The following is a 14,405-nucleotide window of genomic DNA, read 5'->3' as shown; positions in this document are numbered from 1 at the left end:
CAGTGCTTGAAATAGTGCTGAAATTCACCCTTTTTCAAATAGAAATATCAAATTTTTCAGTTCTCGCTTTGCGCTCGCAATATTAATTTTCATAATGATTAAAAAAATGTATATAGAATTCCCAGGTCTAGGTATAAATCTAAGCACTCGCACGCATATTTATTCAGATACGCACCTTTTTTTCTTATATTGAAAACCTGATTTTAATCAAGGTTTAAGATAGGAATATAAAAAAAAATTCTGCTTGTGCTTTGCGTTCACATTATTAATGGAGGAAGATAACCAATTACCCATCTTCAAGTTCCTGATTTACAAAACATGAATAGAGGGTCCCGTTTTTAGGTGAAAGCTGAATTTTTGTTTACGCGCGCACTTCGCGCTCGCATCAACTATATATATAGTTATATACCTATCCTGTTCATGATTAGAAAAGTGCTTAGAATGTCCAGTGTTTAGGTTGGAATGTCAAATTTTCAGCTCGCGCTTCGCGCTCGCATTATATGATTTAAAATATGTATCGTATTTATTTACTGCAAACAGTCCTATATTAGGTTCCTTTTCGATCATGCCAGAACGTATATATTAAAAATATCTGCTCGCGCTCGCACTAATAATTTGTTTTATACACATCTTGTTTAAGACTACAAACATTGCTCAAAATGTTCTCAATTTTCAGGACAAAATACAAGAAATTTGATTAAAAAAAGCACCTCGCGCTTGGCGCTCGCACTATTTAATTATATATCAATATTTTTTTATAAAATAAAGCTAAGAAGTGACTGTCATATTTACATGTATATTCATTTGAATATGTGTATGTGTGTGTTTGTGTGGTGGCCCTAATTGCATTTTTGGGCTTATTTCGAAAGGGTGGGTGCTGTCGCGTTAGGGTGCGTCAACGCGAACGCGAAGATTCGTCCAAAGCCCCCCCGGTTTGGCCGAAAGGGTGCGTTGGGAGCGCCACGTCGCGTCGCGTTCACTGGAACGCCCTTTCGTCCAAAGCCCCCCCCCCCCCGGTTTGGACGAAAGAGTGTGTTTAATAATAATGAATAAATAAATACAAATATTTATAAGAAAGCTGAACAAACAAAAAAGACGAGTGATATGTGAAATTTGCATAGGAACATAAATCATCATATGGCACAAACATTCTTTTTAAGGTAAAAAAAAAAAAACAATGACGGCATGCTGCATGAGGATTTTTCGGTGGAAATGTTTTATGGTGTAATATTGATACATGTAAAAATTATGACTGATTTCAAGGTTCTTTCAAATAAAAAAAGTAACTTACCTTCAATTTTATACTTTGCAGGTGTGTATTTATTACAAAGGAAAACATTCGTATACCTGGAGATATTTGATGTCCCCCAAATTATAAAACTTACGGCAGATGTGTCCTGGAAGGGCAAGGCCAAAATTGATGTCGGGTCAGCATTCACAACGTTTAACTCTTCAGACCCTACCTATCACACTTGAGACCCTGCCTCTATATATTTTGTGAGATGTATCTGTTGTGTATGTGTGCGTGTTGTGTGTATAATAATAATAATAATATGTGCGTGTTGTTTGTATAATAATAATAATAATACTTATAATAATAAAAATAATAATAATAATAATACTTATAATACTGATAGTAATAATAATTTTCACCCCAAAGAGTGAATTTATTCACTCCAATTTGGAGTGAAAAATTGGCGCCAAGTGGCTTATTGCAAGGGTGGGTATCTGATTTTATTATTATTATTATCATTTGAACTTTTCTTTCTTTTCCTCAAATTGTCAATGCTTTAAATGATTGAAAATCCACTATTTTACGTGCAAATTGGCAATGTTTGACAAAATACCTTATATTCAGCTTTCTTATTAATATTTGTATTTATTTATTCATTATTATTAAACACACCCTTTCGTCCAAACCGGGGGGGGGGGGGGCTTTGGACGAAAGGGCGCGTTCCAGTGAACGCGACGCGACGTGGCGCTCCCAACGCACCCTTTCAGCCAAACCGGGGGGGCTTTGGACGAATCCTCGCGTTCGCGTTGACGCACCCTAACGCGACAGCACCCACCCTTTCGACATAAGCCGCATTTTTGTGCATATCAAAGAAGAATGGAAAACCCAATTGTGTCTCCCCCCCCCCCCCTCCTACTATTGAGGAGAGATTTCAGCCCATGTCAGCATCCCCACTGAAAAATCGTTCCCAGTGCCCTGGTCATAATGTCAAGAATATTGCTTATATTAACACTCTTTCTCCCGCAGTTTGATAAAATATTATGCATATTAGTTGACATTTTACCATATGTTGTAAATCTTTGATAAGTTTTTCTGGTGATCTGTATTATAGATATCTGTTGAAGTAATTCATTTTTTAGAATCGCATCATACACGAGTTTCGTAAGCATTGAAAACGAATTGGAAAATACGGGAGAAAATCTTAAAATCTTAAAATGAACCCAAAATAGGAAGAAATAAATTATATAAGGGACTGTAAAACAAACACATGGAAGTATTTTTTTAAACTGATTATATAACTTTGGTACATGGTTTTCAATGGACTTGCAGTTATGCTTGATCGTACGAGAGATAGAACACTCTTTGACATATTGGGCAACATACAGTCCACACAATAATTGGCTAAAACTCTATCCAATTCTTTGTAGTTTTGAAACCAAGAATATGTGCTTTGGGTGAAAACTACACAGTATGTTGCCTAGCTTTTTAAGAGTGCATACTTTATGCTTTCGGGGCCTATGACCTGATGATTGATATCTTTCATGTAATCTTATCCCTCCTCTTCATTCGTCATGTCCTTGAACATTATACGGTGGAATGCGTACTCGGATGTTTCAGAAATCAAATCTGCAAATTTGATGAAAAAGAAACCCGACAAGACTTGTTTTATTTCTATCCAACTGAAGAAGTTACTTACTTTTTTCCCACGTTTTCCCTTTTTTCTTCTTTGGAAAAACGAAAGAACCGTGGAATTTATAAATTGTATTTTTTTGCAAGTAATTCTTCTTGTTCCACGCAGACATGTTCATGACAAACTTGATTGAGGGGCTGGTGTACAAAATAATCTGATGGAAGTCAAATGCATGTCTCCTAGCATAAGTCATGTGTCAATGATCACGGAAGGATAACATTGATGTGTCAGTGTTTTTCAGATCGATTTTTTTATAGCCCGATGCCATCGAATTGTTTCTGTTTGACGTCATAAAAATTGTAATATTACAAGACATGAGGTTTCCATGAGATAGATAAAGATAAATTGATGGATAGAAAAAGAGAGAGATAGAGAGAGAGGGGGGATAAAGGGGAAAGAGAGATGGGGCATTATAGACAGAGGGTAGGGCACTAGCGTACCTATGGGGGGAGGTGCGGGGGGCAGACTGCCCCCCCCCGACGAGTCACAACCCACGCAGGGGACTTGTCCCTGCCCCCCCCCCTGACGAGATTTTTTTTGGCTTGTCATTTTTTTCTGCTGTGAAATGTCCTATATATCCTGTTGAGGACTTTTCTTTGCTTGTCAAATCTTTTGGCGGACGAATTTGACCCCCCCCCCCTGTGCAAAATCCTAGGTACGCCACTGGGGTAGGGGAAAGGGATAGGCCCTTGGATAGACATACACCACATTAAAGTAGATGATAACATGAACATGATGAGAGAGGACATGGAGGAAGTAGAAAGCTAGTGGGATACATAATATACAAATAAAGAGATACACAAATAGAAGACAAAAGAAAGCAGAAAAAAATATTTACAGTGTAAACATTTCCATATCAGAATATGGTGACACGATATAGGGAACAGTAAAGCGAATTGTCTTCCACACCCCAAAAAATATGTGAAGAAGTTAAGACAAATATATATCCTTTTTAATATAGCGCAAACCCTTATTTTGTTTACTATAGCATTTTGCGAAATATTATATTTTGGTCGATAGTTTGTTGACTACATTAATTTTTGTGTAGTCAACAAACGATTGACTAAAATATGCTATTTCTACATAATGGTAAGGTAAACGTGATAAAGATTCCGCTATATAGACAGGGTACATATTCATTTCAAGAAAGAAGAAAAAAGAACGGACAAACATTATGAATGGAGTAATGCAGCATCCCAATTAAACGAGAATGACGGCACCACTCTGCTGAATCAAAGAGTACGTAGCTACAAAATCTCTCATGATAGATTTAATAAGTCAAGATGACGACGGATCGATTTAACAAGATTGGTGGTTAAAGAAATGTAAGCACATTTTAGAATGAAAAAAATTATTTTTCATTTACTTGATTGCATAGAACATTCTAACTAATCGAAATCACAAAGTTTCTTTGAAAACATAACTGTTCCTCTGCCATGAATGTTATATAGAAAAATCGAGGTAGATTGAAAGTGTTTTTTATTTGCGTTTGTTTAGGGGGAGGGGGGTTCTTGAATTTATACTCACGTCTATTGCTATACAAGCGGGAGGCTATGGGGGAAGGCTTGAAATTAAAACGTACAAGACGTGGACGGGTCCGGTGTCTGGAGGTGAATCGTTGTTTTACGCCCAATGTTCCAGAAGATTATAAACGTTTTGTGATCTACGACATTTTTTTGTTTCGTTTTAATTGTGCTGGTCTATTCCCCTCTCTCCCTAATGCTATCAAACAAAATATTTCTCACACGATCCATCAGTTGTTGTTCTTTCGTAAAGTGCACAAAATTGTTTGTATTTACTTTTAAACAAAAGTTCTATACATCATTACGACCCAGTGTTTTTTGTTTGTTTAATGTAACTCAGTTAGGGGCCTGCCTTTTGTACAAGCTTTGCTTTTTTCGGCAAGACCCTCCGATCTACTTTAAAATACAAATGTAGGTAATTTCATTTATTGAATTGTGTTCCTCTAATCTAAGGTTATGTTGTATTTATTTTATTATGTCTTGCAGTATTTTCGACCTTGTTATGTTATATTTATCATACTAGTGACCCTGCTAGTGAGTTGTCTGCCAGGCTTCGTTTACAAAATACAATAGATGATATGCGGTCATGGATGCTAAACAATAAGTTGAAATTAAATGAAAGTAAAACAGAGTTGTTGATTATTAGTTCTAAATCACAAAGTCATTCGATTAAGGACCGTACTATACAGGTTGGGGATTACTTGATTAAAGCCTTGTCATCAGTTCGAAATCTCGGTGTCGTATTTGACGAAAATATGTCTATGAATGCACATGTAAAGAAAATATGTCAATCGGTATACTATAATATTCATAATGTTAACAACATTAGGAAAGTCCTTGACCACAAGTCTGCTGCTATGCTTATAAACTCATTTGTACTATCTCGATTAGATGTTGGAAATGCTCTTCTTTTTAACATAACCTCACGCAATGTTAATAAACTTCAGTATGTTCAGAATACAGCTGCCAGGGTTTTAACTAGTACGTCAAAATATCAACACATCTCACCAATTCTCCAAAAGTTACATTGGTTGCCAATCCGGAAGAGTACAGAATTTAAAATACTTCTTCTCACTTGGAAAGTGTTAAATGGTTTGGCACCAAATATCTACAAGACCTTGTCACGCCTTATATATGCACCAGCTCGTAGCCTGAGATCATCACACCAGCAACTTCTTAAGACTCCCAAGACACGAGTATATAGCATTATGGCGCACGAGCTTTCTCTGCTTCAGCACCTTCTCTCTGGAATAATTTGCCGTTAAATTCAAGAATTGTACAATCACTGGAGACCTTCAAATCTAAACTAAAATTTTATCTTTTCTAACAGTATTAGTTATTGGCACTTTGACACTCATCCAAACTTTCTCATTCTTTCTTTTCTTGTGCGCCTCGGAATAGAATATTTCTAGATAGATGGCACTTTATAAACGTCTATTATTATTAATATTATTGCTATACTTATGTTGTGAAACGGAAATCAATAAATCAAATCAAATCAAATAAATCTATAAATCATCGCGACACGGCATATAACTAACATGACTAAGGTGAACGATGAGCATAAAAAAGGACAAGCTTGACATTGGAACGTGTTAACACGGAGGAAAAAATATTTTATTTAACAATATTTCAAATTATATAGTATTTGAGATCAGTCAAGAGTAGTCTATCAATTTATCCATTATTTAATGAAATTGTTTTTTTTTCCCGCAAAATACGGCAGTTTTGGTAATTCTGAAGACCTTAACAGTAACGGCTTTCAACATGTTAATTTTTTTTTGCAGGATTGTCTGCATTTATTGGAATAATATACAAAACAAACTTACAATGCTTAAGACATAATCATAATATAGAATAAAGTACTTAACCAAGTGACAATCTTATAGTAGTGACTGGAGAAAGACATAAATACAATATAGACAAAATATATATATAATGAGAAAATACAGAGGCAAACTATATAAGCAAATATACACTATCATAAAATGTAAACAACGAAATACGATATTTTTCGATAACGGTCACATTACTCTTTTTTAATTACAACTACCTCTTGACAAAACCATAATGATGAAGCTTGGGCATTCTGTATTGTTTTCATCGGTGGACAATAAAAAAGAAATCTCATCAGACTAGTATATGAGAATATACCAAGGTTGCAGGGAATCGTTGCCGGAAATTCACTTTCTCATTGCCACATTATTGAGATTATCTCAACTTGTTTCATCAGTTATCTTTCCATTCATGGGTTTTTCCCGTCTGAAATCGATTTTTAAAGATCGGAAATTAGTACTTTATTTTACTTCTTCCTCGATCGGCATTCACATGATAGGCTTCGAAAATAGGAAATATAATTTCTGTTTTATGAGAGCTGTGCCTTTATACCAGTATAGAAGTTCCCATCCATTTGTGCCAATCTGGACAAGGAGCTTATCTTTGTAATATATAATTTCTTTTACTACAGGATGGTCTATAAATTTCTATATTATCAAAGACAGACTATTATGATTATGGTCAACTTGATGTAATGAAATGTTTTGTACACTATTAGAAAATTTATCTTTTAAATCAAAGAAGATCCAGTAGCAGAGTCTCGAGAACAACTGTAATCTTACCAGATTGCATAATCTTACATTATATCATGTAAAATTACAGGAAATTGGTTTTTGGTGTATACGGCCCTTACAAATTTCCTTAAATGAAACACATTTTCCCCCTTTTTAAACCGAGCAGGGGCCCGTTGCATAAAACTTTTTACCTGGGAAAACTCGGGTTGTTTTTACCGGAGTTTTTGCCCTGTGTTAAAGTCAATGGCAGAAATCAGACTAACCTTAGTTTTCAGTTTTTACCAGAGTTTTCTCAAATTGTACTTGTCACTCCATTTACTTATAGTTGAAAACTTCCTTGATTTCTTGACTACAGTTTGGCTCGAATTTCTCGGGACTGGATGAGAACGACAAAAACTCCTTAGGAGCAACGAAATTCCGAAATAAACACTTCCTGAAAATGAAAAAGAAAATGGTATGGGCAGGGGAACAGACGAAACTCAAGTAAGTAGACGTAACGGGATCAGACGAAATGGGATTTAAATATGGAATTAGACCAAAATGGCGCTGAACAAGTGTAATTATATCGAGTTGAAATTGGTCGACTAGGGCAATTTAGACATAAAAAAAGCATATATGTAATCCAAGAGCGAAGCCTGGAAATTAGTCTGGGAAAAGGAAGGATACGGTATCACATTCAAGAGGTTTCAAGTAGACTTTTTCAGAACGAGGAATCATACATTTTGATGAGCAGTTGATAAAGGTCACGCGCAGACACATCGTGATTATCCACGTTATGTGACAGGCACTTTTATTTTACAAAAGGGCCGGCACCACAGAGAGGATGGGGTCCATAATTTTGTTTTATTTATATATTTTATTTTTAAAAAGGAAATAGGTCTACTAGGGGAAAATAAAAGAAAAAAAAGGAATGATGATAATAATAATGTCATATTTTACCCAAGGAAGCCACTTCAGTTCTGAAAACTGATCTCCCAGCGGACACCCCTTAACACAATAATGTTATTATCACCCCGGCTTTATAGCACGGCTAGCTTGATCGGGCGCTCGTGCATTTAATAGAGGAATTTCTTCTTACCGGGTACCCATTCACCTCACCCGGGTCGAGTGCAGCACCATGTGGCGAAATTTCTTTTTAGAGGAAAACACGCCATGGCTTGGATTCGAACCCACGTCCCTCTTATTGAAAGACGAGAAGTGTAACAAAATGTGCCACGACGCCCCCACAAAAGGGAAATTTACAGGGGAGTGGGGTTTGAGTTGGGGAACTTTTGCAATACACATAGTAATTCATCGAGAAATACAAAGTAACTTTGTCCCAATCAAAAGTCCCTTGCACGCCCCCTGTATTCAGGTTTTAGACTTAAGCACACGGAATTTGAAACAAAAGAACGTCTTTAAATATTAAATCGATATCCGATAAGTTAACTTTGTATATAAAAGTTAAGTGTCTGTAAATAATGCATGTAAGTTTGCAATGTCAGTTTAGATTTCCGAAAGCCACCAACCTCGCGTTTGTTTTAATATTTTTGAAAAATAAAATTAGGTTTATTAACCGTGACATAGCAAGTTTTCCGGTAAAGATGTTTTTGAAATCACTATTTGATATCAATGGCAAAAAATAAAGGAATAAATTGTAGTCTTGTATCTCATATCCAGGCCAAATTTACTCCAGGTATATATGAAGAGCTCAGTTGCAAAAGGGATAAGGTCCATTTTGCATCAAAGTTGATTTTTTTTTTGTCAATATAAAGATTTTTAGTAGCTCTATAAGATGATACCAAAGAGAAGTTGAAATTCTCTTTGGTGAACAAAAATGGCAAGGAAAAAATCACTTATTTTCAGAAGGGGTTAGGTCCATTTCAGTTTAGTTGCAGAAGGGGTTAGGTCAACAAAGATTTTTTTTTTTTTTAAAGAATATAAAAAAATCAAGACAGGTATATTATTTTTATACCAAATTTTATATTCACATGGTAGGGTATCATGAAAATTTAGTTTCGCATGATAATAATTTAGAATAAAAAACACGATTTTTCTCGGAATGGTCCAAAGTGGACCTAACCACTTTTGCAACCAAACTCTCCATATTATGTTAGATATTAATCCCTGAAAAAATATTCACCGTAAACGCCAAAATTAATGACGGCATTTGTTCGAAATTACGATGAATTTGTAGTGGGGGGGGGGGAGCGAAAAACATTTTTTCAAAACGGTTGAAAGACATGACTTTTCTCTGCAACGACTTTTCTGCCAATACGCTTTTAAAAACTGGAAAACTAAAAAAAAAAAAAAACACAGCCTGCTAAAAGATAAATTAATTCTTCAGCGCAACTGCGGCGTGTTCACATCTTACCAAAAGAGATATTACTCGATACTCCCTCTTTATCTATCTCCCGACCCCAGCCTCCTCTCTCTTTTTCTTTATTTCCTTTTTAAATTTTGTTTCTCTCATGCAGACGCTCCCACATACCCATCTCCACACCCCCCACGAGTGAGCTCGCGCGCTCCCCCCTCTCTCTCTCTAAAGTTAAACTATGTTATATTTCCATCTCTTTCACTCCTATGCTTCTTCTTCTTGTTGTCGTTTTTGTTTTCCCCTCTTCTTTTTCTTTTTCCCTTTTTCCCTCTTCTTCTCCTCATTCTTCTTCGTCTTCTTCTCCTTCTTCCTCTCTTTCATTTCATCATGATTCTCTTCTCCTTGTATTTGTCTTCATCTTTATTCTGATAGTACAGTCGATTTTTTTTTCTTTAACTTCGGTTCGCGTACCTGATCACCTATTGAAGCCCCTTTTCGCGTCATCTGTTTGGATGAATCAGACAACCTCAAATCACTGGATGAGAGGTCTTGTGTCCTAAATGTAATTCGGCAGTGGGTCCAATCGTGTGGTAATCCACACGAAATTAACTCATCTGATATGACATCAACAAGTGGCCTTACATATGAAGAATTCCCACAAGGTCATTTCAGCAACAGGTACACAAATCTGTGCCTCCTTGTCAGCGTTCCAGTACGCCAATACACAATTCAGATTATTAAACATATTTAATTTCGTGATCTTAGATGAGGTAGACCAGCTTTGCAAGACTCTAGCGTCTCCCAAAAATAAAAAAAAAGGAAATCATCCTAACTTACTGACAACAGGGATAAGGGCTTTATCAGATTCGTACTATATTATATCTTTAAAAAGTCAATAAAAATGCATTGCATTTTCGTTGAAATCTAAGAATTGGAACATTTTAACGAAATTTGTGTCACAGAAAACATCAAGAATAGTAAATAAAAAAAGAATTGAATGCAATTTATTTACACACTGTTACGCAAACAGCGTTCGAAATGCATACGGTCATAGCGGTTATCAAATGTTTACACAATTAGACAAATAAAATTAGAAAGATAGCACCGTAATTTGATGATAAGGCTATATGTCCGCCATGGGTGCATTTACTTTGATTCAATCATGGAGCTAACAGAGATTCAATCTAAACCCCGGGAGGTAATATTTGTCTTTGAATACTGATATCGGGTGCTGCTCTTGCTAACCAAAACCATCCTTTCTAGATTGATAGTTGGTTTGTGCGTTTTGCCACAAAATGGCAATTCACCGTCGACCCACGTCTTGCGTGCAGCGAATTACAACAATCAATCAGTTTGTTTGCCACTCCAGACACTCCTTCGCTCTGATTGGATATGATGTCAAGTCACGTGACTTTACCTTATGGTACCTTTGTCTTTGTCGCTCTTCCACTCTTTCTCTCTTTCTCATTTATGGGTTGCTGATCACCATTAACATATGCATACCATATCCATACCTTTCGTGGAACATGCTGTTTAGGAAGTGTAACTTGTGTAAGCCGAGGTTTAAAGATGAATTAAAGCTTCTTAAATCGTTCATGAATTGACGAAAAAAAAAGATTTTGAAAAGCAATTATTCTTAACATAGAAGTGAAAAATGGGAATAAAATCCAATGCTGTGATCGCGGAGTTTAGATTATACTTTGGAGTACCTTAAATTCGATTTGGTCTTGAAAAATTCTATTAATTTCACTGTTTTTTCCCCCAGTCTAGAGTGGAAGATCTCTGTGTTAATCAAGACATTGCATTGATCTGATCCTGATCTTGATGTCGGATAGAAATTGAAATTGAGTTTGATGTCGAAATTCTGATATGAATATACAATTATGCGTCTTTAATCTTCATCTTGACATCTTGATTATGATATCTGTCCTTGAACTTCGGAATGTCTCTTCCTTATGTTGGTTTTAAAAGCGGATTGCCTAATATTCAGCTTGATCTTGATATCGATATTTGTTCCTGATCTTGATATCGGAATATCCGTTATGGAGTGGAGGTGCCGTGGCCGAGTGGTCTAAGGCGCCTGGCTATACATATAAAATCCGGGGTTCGATCCCCGGCCTTGGCACCTATGCCCGTGAGCAAAGTATTTAATGCTCTTTTATCCTGCCTTCAAATAAATGGAAATGCTATATGTATTATTGGTAACTTGGTGTTCACTTGTTTAAAAAAAAAAAAAAAAAAAAAAAAAAAAAAAGTTACCAATATCGATCTCAATGTCGAAATGTCTGATATTCAGCTCGATCTTGATATCGATTTTTGTTCCTGATCTTGAGATCGGAATATCCGTTCCCAATTTCGATCTTAATATCGAAATGTCTGATATTCAGCTTGAAATGAATATCGATATTTGTTCCTGATCTTGATATCGGTATATCCGTTCGCAATTTTGATCTTAATATTAAAATGTCTGATATTCAGCTTGATTTTGATATCGATGTTTGTTCCTGATCTTGAGATCGGAATATCCTTTCCCAATTTCGATCTTAATATCGAAAATGTCTAATATTCAACTTAAAATGAACATCGATATTTGTTCCTGATCTTGATATCGGTATATCCGTTCGCAATTTTGATCTTAATATCAAAATGTCTCATATTCAGCTTGATCTTGATATCGATGTTTGTTCCTGATCTTGAGATCGGAATGTCTGTTCAAGAGTTTGATCTTAATATCGGTACGACTCATCTGAAGTTTAATCTATCTTGATCACGATATCCCGTTGTGTTTTCCTGATATTAATCTTATATCATAATGTATGATCTTGAATTTTACCTTAACATAGGATTGTTTGTTTTGCATCAAATGTGTCATTTTCCCCTGTAAAAGACTGTTGTCCGAAGATCAAGAAGGAAATTGGAAGAAATAAAAACAAATTATAATTATATATCTCTGGTACTATGTCTTAGGGTAGATCGGTGGGAGAGTTTAGACAAGCTTTAGATGAACTCAACGATATATGTCTTATTTTCACCAAACAATTTTCTCTACCGGGAATACAAAAAAAAATGGATACAAAGACTTCTCCGATTGAAAGAGAAACGTATAATACATTTAATGTAACACGAAATCCTTGCCTCGTTAACAGGAAATGAATCGCTAGAGAATCGTGCGCAAACAATATTTATAATGATTAGATTATACTTGTTGCAGCGACTCTATCAAGGACCCAGCATAATATCGCGCAAGGCGCTTTACACCCGAGGGAAATGATATCGGCTGATGCGTTTTCCGCCTTTTTGTTATCACACCGATTAATTAGATAAACCGATCTTTACCTCAGGCAAGTATTAAAGTACAGAGTACTATGGGGATGCATCGAAAAAATATCACCCGATACCTTAGTGGGTATATCGAATTGCTTGACGATCGGAAACAGATGGCTTAACTCACTTGATTCGTGAAATAGCAGTCCAGCAAATTTCATATTGTTCAAGACTTAAAGTATACACACGAAGAAAATTCACGAAAAGTGATGATTATAGACAAATTATATATGGATAGAAAGGTATTGTCTTTTTATACACAAATATGTCACTAAAAAGTCTTATAGATGTCGTGGAAATGCAAGAAATGAAATTATTAGACACCCTTCTCAGCCCCCCAGACCGACAATCACGCAGCCGAAAACGGTCGAGAATAATGACGTCACACAATCGACGAGCTCATCATCTCTCTGTGCATCATGCACTGAATCACCTTACTGACCTGTTCAATATCTTCCGAATTTACCGTTTTCTTCATGTAATGTGATATTCAATTTCTGTTTTCGACTACTTCAGACCAAACGTGAATCAGAACTGTGTTCCTTTGCCCGTTTTTATTGAATTGTGGACTGTAAAGACCGATTTTGTCCAGTCGTCATTGTGTTGCTCCACTCCACTGTCAGTGAGTCGCTGCTAATCAAGAACTTGATCAAAAGCAGCAATTAATAAGTAAGATTTAATAAATACAGGACTGAATAGAATCTCACATGAAAATAAAAAGAGAAAAAAGAGCTGGTAGGAACGGGGAAGAAATATAATTAAAAAAAAAAATCCCGAACCAAAAAAAAATCAATTAAATTTCATAATTTTAATTCAGTCGTGAAGACGAATGTCTATGCTTTATATTGACAATAAAAGCATGATTTCTAAGTGAAAATGCTTTGTTTATTCACGTATATTTCCTGAAAACAAATAATTTTTTCTAAGCTAAATATCGGTTACCAAAATATGTTCAATGTGCATTTCATTTTACTGTTCAGAAAAGTTAAACTTTTATAAGACCAATCTTGAGAGGAATAAACAATTCTAAGAGCAAAAAACGCTGATTGAAAAGATCGTCTTCGATGGGCTGCTGTCAGCTCAGCTGCTCACTGCTCTTGGTGTGACGTCACTCAGCTGGAGCTCGCCAGAGGACGGACGAAGGCAGAAATATGCCATGAAAATAAGTCATTTTTGAGAGCTGATTTCTGCAAACTCTAATCACTATTTTAAAAAGTGAAGTTATATATCTGATTAGTAATACTTCCCCTTTACAATGATGACCACAAAAAGTCATTATAAAATACTTTTGATTCTTCGGTTGTCTACTTTAAGAAACCCATTTCATAAAGCTGTTCGTAAGTTAAGAGCGACTTTAAGAATGACTGGTAATCCTTGGTAAATGATATCCATTAATTAAATGTTAATTGGATATATTCAGTGAGTAACACAGGATCACCAGTCGTTCTTAAAGTCGCCTTTAACTTACGAACAGCTTTATAAAACACCCACCTGATTTAACTTGAAAAAAATCGAAAACAAACACGGAGGAAGACAAATTGAAGGTGACTACAGGGGCCGTTTCATAAAGTTTTTCGTAAGTTAACAGCAAGAACAACTGGTGATCCTTTCTTGGGGGATATTAACAATTAAATGTTAATTGGTAATAATATAGCGCGTAAGAAAGGTTTACTAGTCGTTCTTATTAAAAGTCGCTATTAACTTACGAACAGTTTTATGAAACACCCACTGGTTTAAAGTTGTAATAATATCATTTGGATTAACTTGC

Source organism: Lytechinus variegatus, chromosome 5 (genome assembly GCF_018143015.1).
Source record: "Lytechinus variegatus isolate NC3 chromosome 5, Lvar_3.0, whole genome shotgun sequence".
NCBI classification, from domain to species: Eukaryota; Metazoa; Echinodermata; class Echinoidea; order Temnopleuroida; family Toxopneustidae; genus Lytechinus; species Lytechinus variegatus.
This window is presented reverse-complemented; position numbering follows the sequence as displayed.